Source organism: Trichosurus vulpecula, chromosome 3 (genome assembly GCF_011100635.1).
Source record: "Trichosurus vulpecula isolate mTriVul1 chromosome 3, mTriVul1.pri, whole genome shotgun sequence".
Classification (NCBI taxonomy): domain Eukaryota; kingdom Metazoa; phylum Chordata; class Mammalia; order Diprotodontia; family Phalangeridae; genus Trichosurus; species Trichosurus vulpecula.
The window spans coordinates 111,513,001-111,526,078 of record NC_050575.1 but is presented as its reverse complement, the minus strand read 5'-3'; positions in this window follow the sequence as shown (position 1 = coordinate 111,526,078).

Below are 13,078 nucleotides of genomic sequence, written 5' to 3'. Positions count from 1 at the left end.
TATTTCATACTATTCTTACATGGAGACAAGATGGAGAGAGATGGATTAGACAATAGTATAATCAGATAGGCTCAGGACATGTTAGATGGCCTGATTCAAAGAGCAATTGTTAATATTTCCTTGTTAACGTGGCAGAACATCTCCAGTTGAGGAACCTGGGGTCTGCACTAGGCTTTGTGTTGTTTAGCATTTTATCCATGACTTGGATAAAGGTGTAGATGATATATTCATTAAATATACAAAGAACAACAAGCCAAAAGGGACAGCTTATACACTTGATGACATAGTCAGGATCTCCCCAAGATCTTGATAGGCTCCATCAATAGTTTTGGTCTAATAAAATTCAATTGGGATCTTGCACTGAGGAACAAAAAATAGCTTTACAAGTATAAGATGAGAGAGACATGGTAAGACAGTAATTATTTCTGCAGCAGATTTAGGGGTTTTAGTGGATTGAAATCTCAATATATTTTAGCAGATGAATCTAGTAGCCAAAGCAGCTACTGCAATCTTGGTGTGCTTTAAGAGGGGAGTAATTCCAGGGTTGGGGAGATGATATTCACATCATACTCTGCCAATTGTTCAACATGGTCTGGAATACTGTTTTCACTTCTAGACATCACTATTTAAAAAAAAGACATCCAGATGAGGACAGATGGAGTGATGAAGGTCCTTGAATCCATAACATATGAGGATCAATTAGAGAAAATGGAGACATTTAGCTTAGAGAAAAGAGGAACCAGAGGGCTCTGATAACTGTCTTCAACTATTTGAAGGGTTCTCACATAGAGGGAGGGTTAGACTTGCTCTGTTTGTCCCTCGAGGGCAGAACCATGAACAATGGGTGAAGTTGCAAAGAGGCCTTTTCAGGCTTGAAGTGTGTGTGTGTGTGTGTGTGTGTGTGTGTGTGTGTTGGGGTGGGGGGTGGCACATGGAACCTTCCTAACAATTAGCTCTATCCAAATATGAAATGGACTGGTTAGAGAAGTGATGTGTTCTCCTTCTTCGGAAGTCTTTGAGTAGAGAATAGAAGACAATTTGTCAGATATTTTAGAGTGGTGATTCCTTTTGTGTGTGGCTATAGAATAGATGGCTGCTGGGGTGACTTCCAACTCTCAGATTTTGTGATTCTGTGGAATGTGCAAAGTTGGTGTGGGGGAAGAGAAGTCATTGGGTGTATGGAACCCCCAAGAGAGAATTCAGGAAGAATTGGCATAAATTCCTGAATGCCTGAGCTTTATTGGACATTAAAGGATACTTGGAGTGTTTGGGCAGGTCCCTACCCAGTAAGATTCCTTATTTTATAAAGGCATCAACTGATAACCATGGATAACTTGTGGAAAGTGAGTAATCGAAAATTAGAAGTAGGAGACCCTGAGCAAAAGAAAATGCTCTCTTACCATAGTTGAGGCCCTTCTGAGTGATCCTGGCTACTAGTCCTGGATTGGTGGTGCCAACCCCTGAGCTGAGGATCACCAGCAGCAGAGATGCCAATGCCCAGATCTTGGCCATCATCCTCATCCTCAGCTCCTTCCTTGTGCAAAAGGAAATTGGATACTCTCTTCAGTGTCTTTCTTGCCAGTGTGTCTGTGTGTGTGTGTATGGAGTGGTGTTGTAGAAATTGGCTGAGCATTTTTATTGTATTTGTATTTATCTGGTAGAGGAACCAAGACAGATGGGAAATAAGATTTCCAGAGGGTTTTTAGAGATATTTCAGCAATAAAAAAGAATGAGGAAATGAGAAAAATGAAGCTTATAAAAAGGATTGGGGTTTGTTTATGGTTCATGGTTTGAGTAAGTAGTCTTCCCACATTCAATCTCTCCTCTCTTCAATTCATCTGCTACTATATATGGGAATAAATTAATCTTCCTAGAACCTCTCTTTTTGCTTGTCACTTCCCCCATCAAAACTATTTTTCTGGCATACCCAGGATAAAACCCAAACCCCTAACCTGGCAGTCAAGACCCTATAGCATCTACTTCTAGGCTACTTAGCCAGATTTAACTCTCACTTTTCACTCAAACAACAACTACCATGTAAATAGTATTTTAAAGTGTTTTACAAATATTATCTCATTTTGTTTTCATAACAACCCTGAGAGTTGGGTGTCATTATCATCCCCATTTTATAGATGAAGACACTGAGGCAGAGAGATTAAATAACTAGCCCCAGGTCACACAGCTAGTAAGTGTCCAAGGCACCAAGAGGACTTTACCTCTCCCTGCCTCAGGCCTTATCTCATGCCATCATCCCTGTCTGGAATTCTACCACCTCCTCCCTACCCTACCATCTCTGTTGTCTGAATTTTTCTTCATGGCCAAGCTCAAGAGCCATTTCTTCTATGAAGCCTTTGTTGTGTAGTGCAACTAACAAGAAGGATGTATGACTTTCACTTCACTAAAGCTGTCTGATACAAAGATCACTACGTTTAGTCGGAAAAATCTGGGTTCCTGGTCTGGATCTGCCAAAATATGCTAGTTGAACATGAATACATTATATATATATTCACATTTCTATGGTGCTTTAAGGTTTGCAAAGCACTTTATATATTTTCTCTTATTTAATTCTCATAACAACCCTGTGAAGGAAGTGTGATTATTATCCTTTTTATACAAATGAGGAAACTGACTCTGGAAGAAGTGGAGGTTCTTGGGAGTTTCTTTCCAAAGTCTTAAAAACAACTCGCATTCCCCTCTTGTCCAAAAGGCCCATAACTGGATCTCAGATCCATCTACCTGGGGACAAAGTTGACCTAAACTGCCCCAGGTGTGCATGACAACTTCCCTGCTCACAGTAATCCCCACTCGCACGTGGGAATGCTGTGGGTTATGTGACGCCTCTGAGTTCCAATAGTATCCTAGCCCACAAGAAGAAGAGAGACACTACTAGAGAGAACACCAGAATGGTGCCACTTGTGACATGTTGCTGGGGAATGATTTGTGTTTTTAGGGATAGAGTGGGTAGAAGAGCAGGGACCCTCCTCCTGAGCAGTGGAAAACAAGAGGTAATAACCTGACCCATAACCAGGAAAAGGGCTCAGTGGCTCAGTCACCAGACAGAATTGTACCTAGAGAGGGGAGAGTGAGGCTTTGCACAGGGTGCCAATATCTGGGACTGGGCTGGGCATGTTTTCTTCTCATGGTGTCCTGGAGATTGCAGTCCTACGTCTTGGGCTTTCTGTCAGCCCATGTCACACAGCATGACTGAACCACACCCCTGCTCCAGCCAGTGATTTTTAGAGTTGGGTTACCGCCCCCCCCCTTGCCTCACATCCCTCATAGGGACATGAGCTAGATTCTTTGAGAAATAGACTGCCCTCTGTCCCATGGTTCTAGAGTCAGAAGGAATCCAGGCAGAAAGCTCAGCCAAGGGTAGCACCAAAAGAACAAGAGCCAGGACCAGGCAGCTACAGCATGCTCAAAAGTCATAGTGAATGACTGGCAGAGTTGGAAGAGACCTTAGAAAATACAATAATAGAGGCAGAAGTGACCTTAAAAGATGGAACATAGTTTGTCAGAACTGGAAAGTGCTCTAGGAATGGTCTAGTTCAGTCTAGTCTGGTCTAGTCTGTTTGCAGCTAACTTTTGTGGGGAGGGAGGGAGAGGGCCTTAGAGCCTGTCATGAAAGAGGCAGACAAACCAGTGAGGACAAAAGGAAGGAATAATGGAAACAAGCATTTATTAAGGTCCTACCATGTGCCTATAGGCAGTGTACAAAGTGTTTACAAATATTATTTGATTTGATCCTTACATCAACCCTGAGGAGTAGGTGCTATCATTATCCCTATTTTATCCTAAGGCAACTGAAACAGACAGAGGTTAAATGGCTTCTCCAAGTTCACATAGCTGGTAAGAGTCTGAAGCTGGATTTGAACTAGGGTCTTTCTGACTCCAGGCCCAGTGTTCTATCCACTGCATCACCTAGCTGCTAGAGTACTAAGGGAGACTAATGCATAATAGGCCTGGAAAGACAGGTTGTAGTAAGTTTGTGAAGGAGTTTAAATGCCAAAGAGAAGAATTTGTATGTTTTCATAGCAACAACAGGGAACCACTCAACCTTCTTGAGCATGGTCAGATTTGAGCTTTAGGAATAAAAATTTGGCAACTGTGTGGAGGATGGATTGGAGAGAGGGGAGATTGGATTCTGGGAAAACAATTAGGAGGCTATATTAATATTCCAAGTGAGAGGTGATAGGGGCCTGAACCAAGGTGGTAGTCATGGGAATAAATAGAAGGTTGAATCAATAAACTGTCAACTGATTGAATGACTAGAAATTACAGTGGCAGGAAGAATTGTGGTGAATTCAACAAAAGTATAAAAGCAAGAAGGTGAGGTGGCTTTGGGGGAAAGATTAGGTGTCTGTGTGACATCCAGGCACAGGTGCCTAGCAGGTAGTTGGAGATGCAGGACTGGAGGTTAGGAGCAAGATGATAGCTTAGATATATAGATTTGTGGTTCATGTACATAGAGATAACAGTTAAACTCACAAAAGTTGATATGATCACTGAGTCAGAGTATAGAGAAAGAAGCCAAAAAGACAGGCCCTGGGTTATATCCACACATAAGGTTTAAGAAATTGATAGAGATAATAAAAGGTGACTGGGAATGATCAGGCAGAGGTACAAGTACTACAGCATCAGTAAAAACCTGGGATAAAATTATCCAAAAGGAAAGGACTTATTGGCAACAATGTCAAATAATAAAGAGAAACTAAGAAAGTTAGAGGCAGCTAGATGGCTCAGAGGATAGTGCACAGGGCCTGGAGTCAGGAAGATCTGAGTTCAAATCTGGCCTTACACACTTACTAACTGTGTAAACCTGGGGAAGTCATTTAACCACTGTTTGCCTTTATCTACTGGAGAAGGAAATGGCAAACCACTCTGGTATCTTTGCCAAGAAAACTCCATACAGGGTCATGAAGAGTTGGACATACTTGAATGACTAAACAGCAACAACAAGAAAGATAAGGACTGAGAAAAGACCATCAGATCTATCAATTTAAAAATTATTGGTAACTTTGGAAAGAAGAGTTTCAGTAGAGTGTCAGGGACAGAAAGATTGCAGTGTCAGAGTTTTCAAATGTGCTTCATGGTATTGATGGTGACCATGAATATGCCTGTATAGTTTAGAATAGCAAAGTATAAGAGACTCTCTGTATAGAAGGCAGAAGAGGTAAAACATTTATTCAGACACCAGAGGATCAAATCCCAAAACCAATAACCCCGATTTGACATAGCAGTAATTGTATCCCAAAACCAGTAAGTCCACTTCAATGTAACAGCAAGGAGATTGAAACATAGTATCACAGCAAGGAGCCAAGCCATCCTATAACCTTCCCTTCTGCTAGGGCCTTCCCATAAACACTCAACATGAATCCTAACTGTCTGCTTGCCTGCATCCTCTCCTCTTGCAGTTCTGAAAGCCCTTGTGGTTCTGAGAGCCCTTGCAGTTCTCTCTCTTCCATTTCTGCATCTCTTGCAGTTCTTCATCTCTTGCAGCTCTCTCTACTCTGCATCTTCTTCTGGCAGCAATCTAGTATCTGAAGCTCTCCATCTCCACAGATCTCTATCCTGCAGCTCTCTTGTCTCTGCAGTTCGCTAGTCTCTCTGAGCTTAATGGCTACCCACAGGGTATATATATCCTGTTTAGGGCCCTGGGGCTTAGCACCTACTTAGTAAAAGGGCAGCCCTTCAAATATTAAGTCACTATCTGCCATTCCCACACCTCCTCCCACTTGCACCTCCTGTCTCCAGACCCCATGGGAATTAGACTGTAGAACACAGAATGTCAAAGGTGAAAGGGACCTTTGAAAATAGACTGTAAGATCTGGAAGGGAAGCTAAAATGTGAACTAGAAAGTCAGAGCTAGAAGAAGCCTTAGAATATAGAAATACCTATCATGGGCCTTTTAGACCATTTGTTTGTACCTTTTCTTTTATAGATGTAAAAATTAAGGCCCAAAATTGGAAGAGTGTTGTCTAATATCACCAAGTTTAAGGAGTGAGCTACATGGAGCCAGGGGAGCTACACAGCTATCAGGAGACCTACATCTGCATTGTAAATGATCCTAGGGAGTCATGAGGAAGTGTAAAATGAGGTATGAGGACAGAATTACTTCATATAATTCATGGTCATAAAAGTTCTTACCAGACTGGAGGCTGGAGTGTTTGCAAGTTCAAAACCATGGGCTTGGTAGCAGGTGCTTCCCAGATCCTAGTGGTTCCTTTAGTGCTGAGAAGAAAGAGAAGGCTCTACCAGTTAACCTGGGCCCTTTAATAGTTGTTTCTGGCTTGAAGAGGAGGGTGGAGTCACTTGGATTGCAGAAGCTAGCCAAGTGGGAATCTGTGACAGATTCTGTCCCTAACATGAAAATGACTACACTAAGGGACAGAAATGGAAAACAAAATCTCCCCTGCAATCCTGGTTGCACCATAGGTCTCACAAAGCAAGCTTTCTTCAAAGGTGGTTCAAAGTAAAACTTCAGGTCAGACCAGGAAAGGATCTAGTATATCTGATCTGATTAATAAATAAAGCTTTATCTGATTGAAAGGGCTTTAAACTAAAAAGGATGAAAGTGGCCAGTTAACAACAATAGCCCATATTTCCAAAGCATTTTTTCTTTTTCAAAAGTATTTATTTATTTTTAACATTCTCTTCTTTTAAAATTATGAGTTCAAAATTTTCTCCCTCACTCCAACTGCCTCCCCCAACCATTGAGAAAGTAAGCATATTATATCAATTATATATATGCAATCATGTAAAACATTTCCATATTAGCCATAAAAAAGCAAGAAAAAGAAAGTGAGAAAAGTATACTTCAATTTGCACTCAGAGTTCATCAACTTTCTCTCTCTCTCTCTCTCTCTCTCTCTCTCTCATTGCATTGCTGGGTCAAAGGGTATGCACAGCTTGATAACCCTTTGTAGATAGTTCCCAATTATTCTTCAGGATGTATGGACCAGCTCACTACTGTATCAACAATTCCTTAGTGTACCTATTTTCCCTCATCCTCTCCAGCATTTGTCATTTCTGAGAGGTGTGAGGCAGTACATCAGGGTTGTACTAATTTGTATTTCTCTAATCAAGAGTGATTTAGAGTACTTTTTCATATGACTATAGATATCTTTGATTTCTTCTGCCAAAAACTTCCTGTCCATATCCTTTAACCACTTATCAATTGGGCAATGATTTTTATCTTGATACATTTGACTTCATTCTCTATATATTTGAGAAATAAGGCCACTATCAGAGAAGCTTGCTATAAATTTTTTGTTAATTTTAGTTGTCTATGGCACCTTTTAGGAAAATGTAGTTTCCTTGATTATCTCTTTCTATTGTTTAGATCAGACTTTATTTGTGTGAAAAGTGTTTTGCAATTATGTTCATATAGTTCCTGAGTTTGTCTTGGCAAGTAGACTCCCAAGTATTTTATATTGTTCGCAGTTATTTTAAAATGGAATTTCTGTATCTCTTGCTGCTAGACTTTTTTGATAATATATAGAAATGCTGGTGATTTATGTGGGTTTATTTTATATTTTACAATTTTGATAAAGTTGTTAATTGTTTCAACTAGGTTTTTTAGTTCATTCTCTAGGATTTTCTAAGTATATCATCATACCATCTTCAAAGAGGAATGGTTTTTTTTCTCATCACCTTTTCTAACTCATCCAGTCTCTTTTTCTTTTCTTATTGAAAAATAAGAGTGGTAATGGGCATCCTTACTTTACCCCTGATCTTATTGGAAAAGCTTCTAGCTTATCCCCATTCCATACAATGCTTGCTAATGGTTTTAGACGGATACTACTTATCATTTTAAGAAGTGCTCCATTTGATAAGAACGAATGTTGTATTTTGTTGAAATCTTTTTCTGCATCTATTGAGATAGTCAAAAGATTTTTGTTGGGTTTTTGATATAGTAAATTATACTTATGGTTTTTCTTATATTGAAACAGTCCTGCATTTTGTTAGATTTATCTTCTTCTGAGAGGGAAATGTTGAGTTCCCTCAGCAGTATAGTTTTACTCTTTCCTCCTGTAACTCATTTAACTTTTCCTTTAAGAATTTGGATGCTATACCATTTGATGCAAATATGATTAGTATTGATTTTACTTCATTGTCTATGGTATTTTTTAGCAAAATGTAGCTTGTCTGCGTATCTCTTTTAATTACGACTCCTTTTTCTTTGTCTGAGATCATGAATGGTACTCCTGCTTTTTTTAAACCTCAATTGAAGAAGAAGAATAGATTCTGTCTCTTATTTTTACTTTATGTGTGTCTCTCTGTTTCAAGTATGTTTCTTGTGAACAACAAATTGTTGGATTCTGATTTCTTGTCTATTCTGTTATCCAGTTCCATTTTGTGGGTGAGTTCATCCTATTCACATTCACAGGTTTTGATTACTAACTTTATGTTTATCTCCATTCTATTTTAATCCACCCTCCCTTCTAGCAGTCCACCCACCCCGCTTACTATAAAGGGATTCTTTACAGAGCTGGCCAAGATAATAAAATTTATTCAGAGTAAGTAAAGAACTAGAATATTAAAACAGAGAATGGAAAAGGAATAAATGAAGAAACACTAACCCTTCCAGACTTCAAATTGCACTATAAAGCAGTGGCAATAAAAGCTATTTGGTACGTATTTTAAAAATGGAAAGTAGATAAATAAAACAGATTAAATTAAGAAAGATCAGACATATTTGAACACCATAACTCAGTGTTTGATAACCCTAAAATATACACTCAGACAAGAAATCCCTTTTTGATAATAATTATAAATAATACTGGAAATTAGACAGGAAGAAATTGGTCTTAGACCAACATCTTACACCATATCCTAAAAAAAATTCAAAATATATACACAACCTGAATATTAAGGTTATACAATAAAAAATTAGAAGAGGGGGAGATTAGAAATATACATCTAATAGCTATGGGTAGGAGATGAATTCTTAACAAAATAAGGAATAGGCACAATTACAAAAGATAGAAGAGATCATTTTCAGAAAATTGAAAAACTTCTGGAAAACAAAATGAACATATTTGGATAAGAAGGAATGAATAGGAAAAAAAATTTTGTATGAAATTTCTCAGATAAAGTTTTAGAATCCAATACATGTATGTACTCTTATATTATTAAAAGAAATATCCAAAACCAGAATCTATTTCCCAATAGATAAGTAGTCAAAGGAACTGCCAAATATTAACAATCATATGAAGAATGCTATAAATCACTCCTCCTCCATTTTCTCTTCCTCCTCCTCCTTCTTCTTCTACTACTATGATGATGATGACAGTGACTATGACCACTATCATTACTAGACAATAATAATACTTATTAAGTGCCAGGCATTGTGCTACACACTTTAAAATTATTTTAATTGATCCTCATAACAACACTGAGAGGAAGTTGCTATTATTATCCTCACTTTACAGATGAGGAAACTGAGGCTAACGTAACAAATCATTTGCCCAGGGTCATACAATTAGTAAGTATGTGAGACCAGATTTGAACTTGTGTCTTCCTAACTCCAGGCCTCTTACTCTATCCACTGCATCACCTAACCACCAAGAGAATAATAAGAGAAATGAAAACCAGATCACTGCTGAGGTTTTATGTCTCGCCCAGCAAATTGGCAAAGGTGACAAAATATGGGAATAGTCAATGTTGGAGTGGCTATGAAAAGAAAGGTGTGCTAATGCTTTGTTGCTGAAGATGTGAATTAATAAAATCATTTTGGAAAGCAATTTGGAATCGTTCAAATAAAGTGGTTAAAATGTCTACACCTTTTGACCTAGGAATTCCGTTGCTAGGTAGCTATTCCAAGGAGGTCATTGATAAGAAGAAATGTCTCATATACAGAAAAAATGTTTATAGCTACTACTTTTTGTAGTAGCAAATAACTGGGGGTGGAGGGAAGTAGATTCCTATCACTTGAGAAATGTCCAAATAAATTAAAGTACATGAATATAATGGAATATTACTGTGCTGTTAAGAAATTACATGTAAAATATAATGAACAAAGAGGAGCCAGACTTATATGAACTAAAACAAAAATAAACTAACTGAGCCAAGAAAACAACTTACACGATAACTACAGCAATGAAATGGAAAGAACAACCACAAAACAATCAAAATGAAGGTTTTATATGAATAATCTAACACAAGGATTACAATAATAAGAAAAATAAAGTATTTTATTTGCATACACATAAGCCGTATGACCTTAGGCAAATCATGTACCTTTTCTAAGACTGTTTCCTCATTCTTAAAATGAAAGGTTATTTTAAGGAATATGTTTTTGTAGACCTTAAAGTATAATAGAAAAGGGGACTGTTTTATTATTTATGCAGTATACTATGCTTTTTGCATCCTCGCAAAAACCCTGTGAAGTAAGTAGTCCAAGTATTTGGGGGGGGGTGGTGTTGGATCGGACTTATGTTCAAATCTTGCCATACCCTCCTACCTTTCTAATATTACACCTTATACACTGTGGGGTCCCTATTGAGAAAAATCCATAAAACACAATAGGAAGTGAAAGCCATAACTTAGATACTGTGACCAATAAAAGTCATAATTTAGATACTGTAACTGGTAACAACCATAACATGGTAATGGTGACCATTTTATGACCAGCACACAATTCTGTGTTTGGGCATTTACCTAACAGCACTGGCTTAACACCCAAGCTCAGAAATGAACTTATTACTAAGCAGAAACCCCAAATATTCACTAATCAGTAGCAATGTGCTCTATAGCTCCTCCTCACTTCGATTGTTTCCTATAATTATCACTGGGCTTTCCCCGGGTCTTTGCAGGGATTGATCCATTACTGAGATTGTTTCATCTGGCAGCTGCCCCCCAGACTGGCCCCTAAAGTAAGTAACCCAATTGATTAAATTACTATCTATAATCAATCTGTAATTTCCAGGCTCTTTCTTCAGTATAAAAACTAACTCCTTTGTGTAGGGAAGCTGAGAATGTCCCTGTGCATGGGGATATCAGACCCTACACAAAGCAATCCTCCCCAGCCATGTACTCTATAATCCATTTACATTAGCCTCCTCGCTTTCCCTTGAACATCACACTCCATCTCCAGATAATGGACATTTTTATTGGCTATGCTCCATGCCTGGTATATTCTTTCCTCCTTATCTCTGCTTCCTGGCCTCCTAGGCTTTCTTCAAGTCACAGCTAAAATCAATCAGCTTTTCTCTGTCCCCACTATTTCTAGTATCTTCCCTTGGTTGATTAACTCTCATTTATCCTATATATAGTTTGGTTGTACATAGTTGTTAGCATGCTGTCTCTCCAATTACATTGTGAGCTCTTTGAGAGCAGGCACTGGCAGTCTTTTGCCTTTCTTTGTATCCCCAGGGCTTAGCCACACACATTTCCAACTATTCTCTTTCATGTCTCTCCAATCTTCAGCCCCTAAAAATGCTCGGTGCTTTTTCATCTATATTCCTTTGTTCACCTCCTCTCAGTCCCCACTTGTTCATTTCTTACTAATCTTTGAAAGTCAAGCAGATGCTAACTCATCCAGGGAACCTTATCTGATCTCTCTGCCTGGTGTCATTATGCAGTCTTCATGGCACACTAAGCATCGTTCCATGGGAACATCAATTTTTTATTATTCCCATCCACATCTGGAACTTGAAACTTAAATCTATAACACGTGGAGTGCCTGATGCTGTCATGCTGCTATTTTGCTAAGCTGACTTCAAGTGAATGTCACAGAATCATGGATAGACATAGTGGTGTCACAGATGGAGAGAGCCCTGGACGTAGTTACACAAATGATTCGTGAGTCCTGGCTCTGCTACTTAGGACTTGTGCAACCTTAGGTAAATTCCTTACCTTCTCTGTACCTCAGTTTCCTCATCTATAAAATGAGGAAATTAGATCCTTATTGCCTTAAATCTATGAGCCTATGAGACTATGATTACAAAAGTCCCAGCCAGGTCTAATAAGCTAAGGTATAACTAGGGTAGGTTAAAAGGATTTTAAAAGCCTTAGGATTCTAACTCTGGAACATCTCTATATAGCAGATACTTTTAACCTAGGATCCATGAATTTAATTTAAAAAATATTTTAACAATTGTGTTTCAGTATAATTAGTTTCCTTTGTAATGCTCTGTGTTTTACGCATTTAAAACATTATTCTGAGAAGGGGTCCATAGGTTTCGCCAATTTTCAAAAGAGATTCACGATTCAAAAAAGATTAAGAATTTCTGCTTTATGGAATTCTTCTAACCCAATATCCACATATCTCATGACCTTCGGCTGGTCCTATACCATGCCACAAGAGTCTTGTCCCTTTTCTGCTCATTTTCCACCTTCTCCTCCCTTTCCTACCTCCTCCCAGAGGTTGCTGGAGCAATTATACTTGACCAGGATAGGTTGTCCTCTATGCCCCTCCACTACACTCCACCAACTTAATTTGCCTAGCTATAACTCCAGAGCTATTATTTCATAAAATCCTTCAAAGCCTCAGAATGCGTGCAAAAAGTTTCATGTTGAAATCAAATGAGATTGACACTAAAGTTAACATAAATATTTATTGGTTTTTGTGTTGCAAGAAGAGTAAGTGCCCTTTCTCCTTTCCCTTCCCTTCTCTCCAGGACAGAGGGGGAATATCAGGGGAAGATTTGGACTCTAGATACGGAAAAAAATTAGATGAGAAAGAAAAAGAATCCACGAGGAATATCTTGCGCTTTGCTGACAGATGCGTAATAGGAAATACAGCATTCGATATCCACAAGGACAGAAGAAACACTACTCAGATACACGGAGGTGGGAAGGTGACCTTTTTAGTTCCAGCATGCTTTTGATGATCTCCAGTCAGTTTTCACTCTCTGAGTTATAATGGATATTGGCTCCCAAGAGTAGATAGTTCTAGGGAAAGGTCAGAAAAGAATAAACAGAAAAGATCAACCTTTCCTCCCAAAAGACAGCTCTCCAATTTAATGGGAGTTGCTTTCAATGAGAAATGCAAACTCTCACTTTGATGAGAAACCAGGTCAACTGAGAGATATAACAATCCTGTGGTCCCTCAACCCTGTGGTGCGCATTGAGC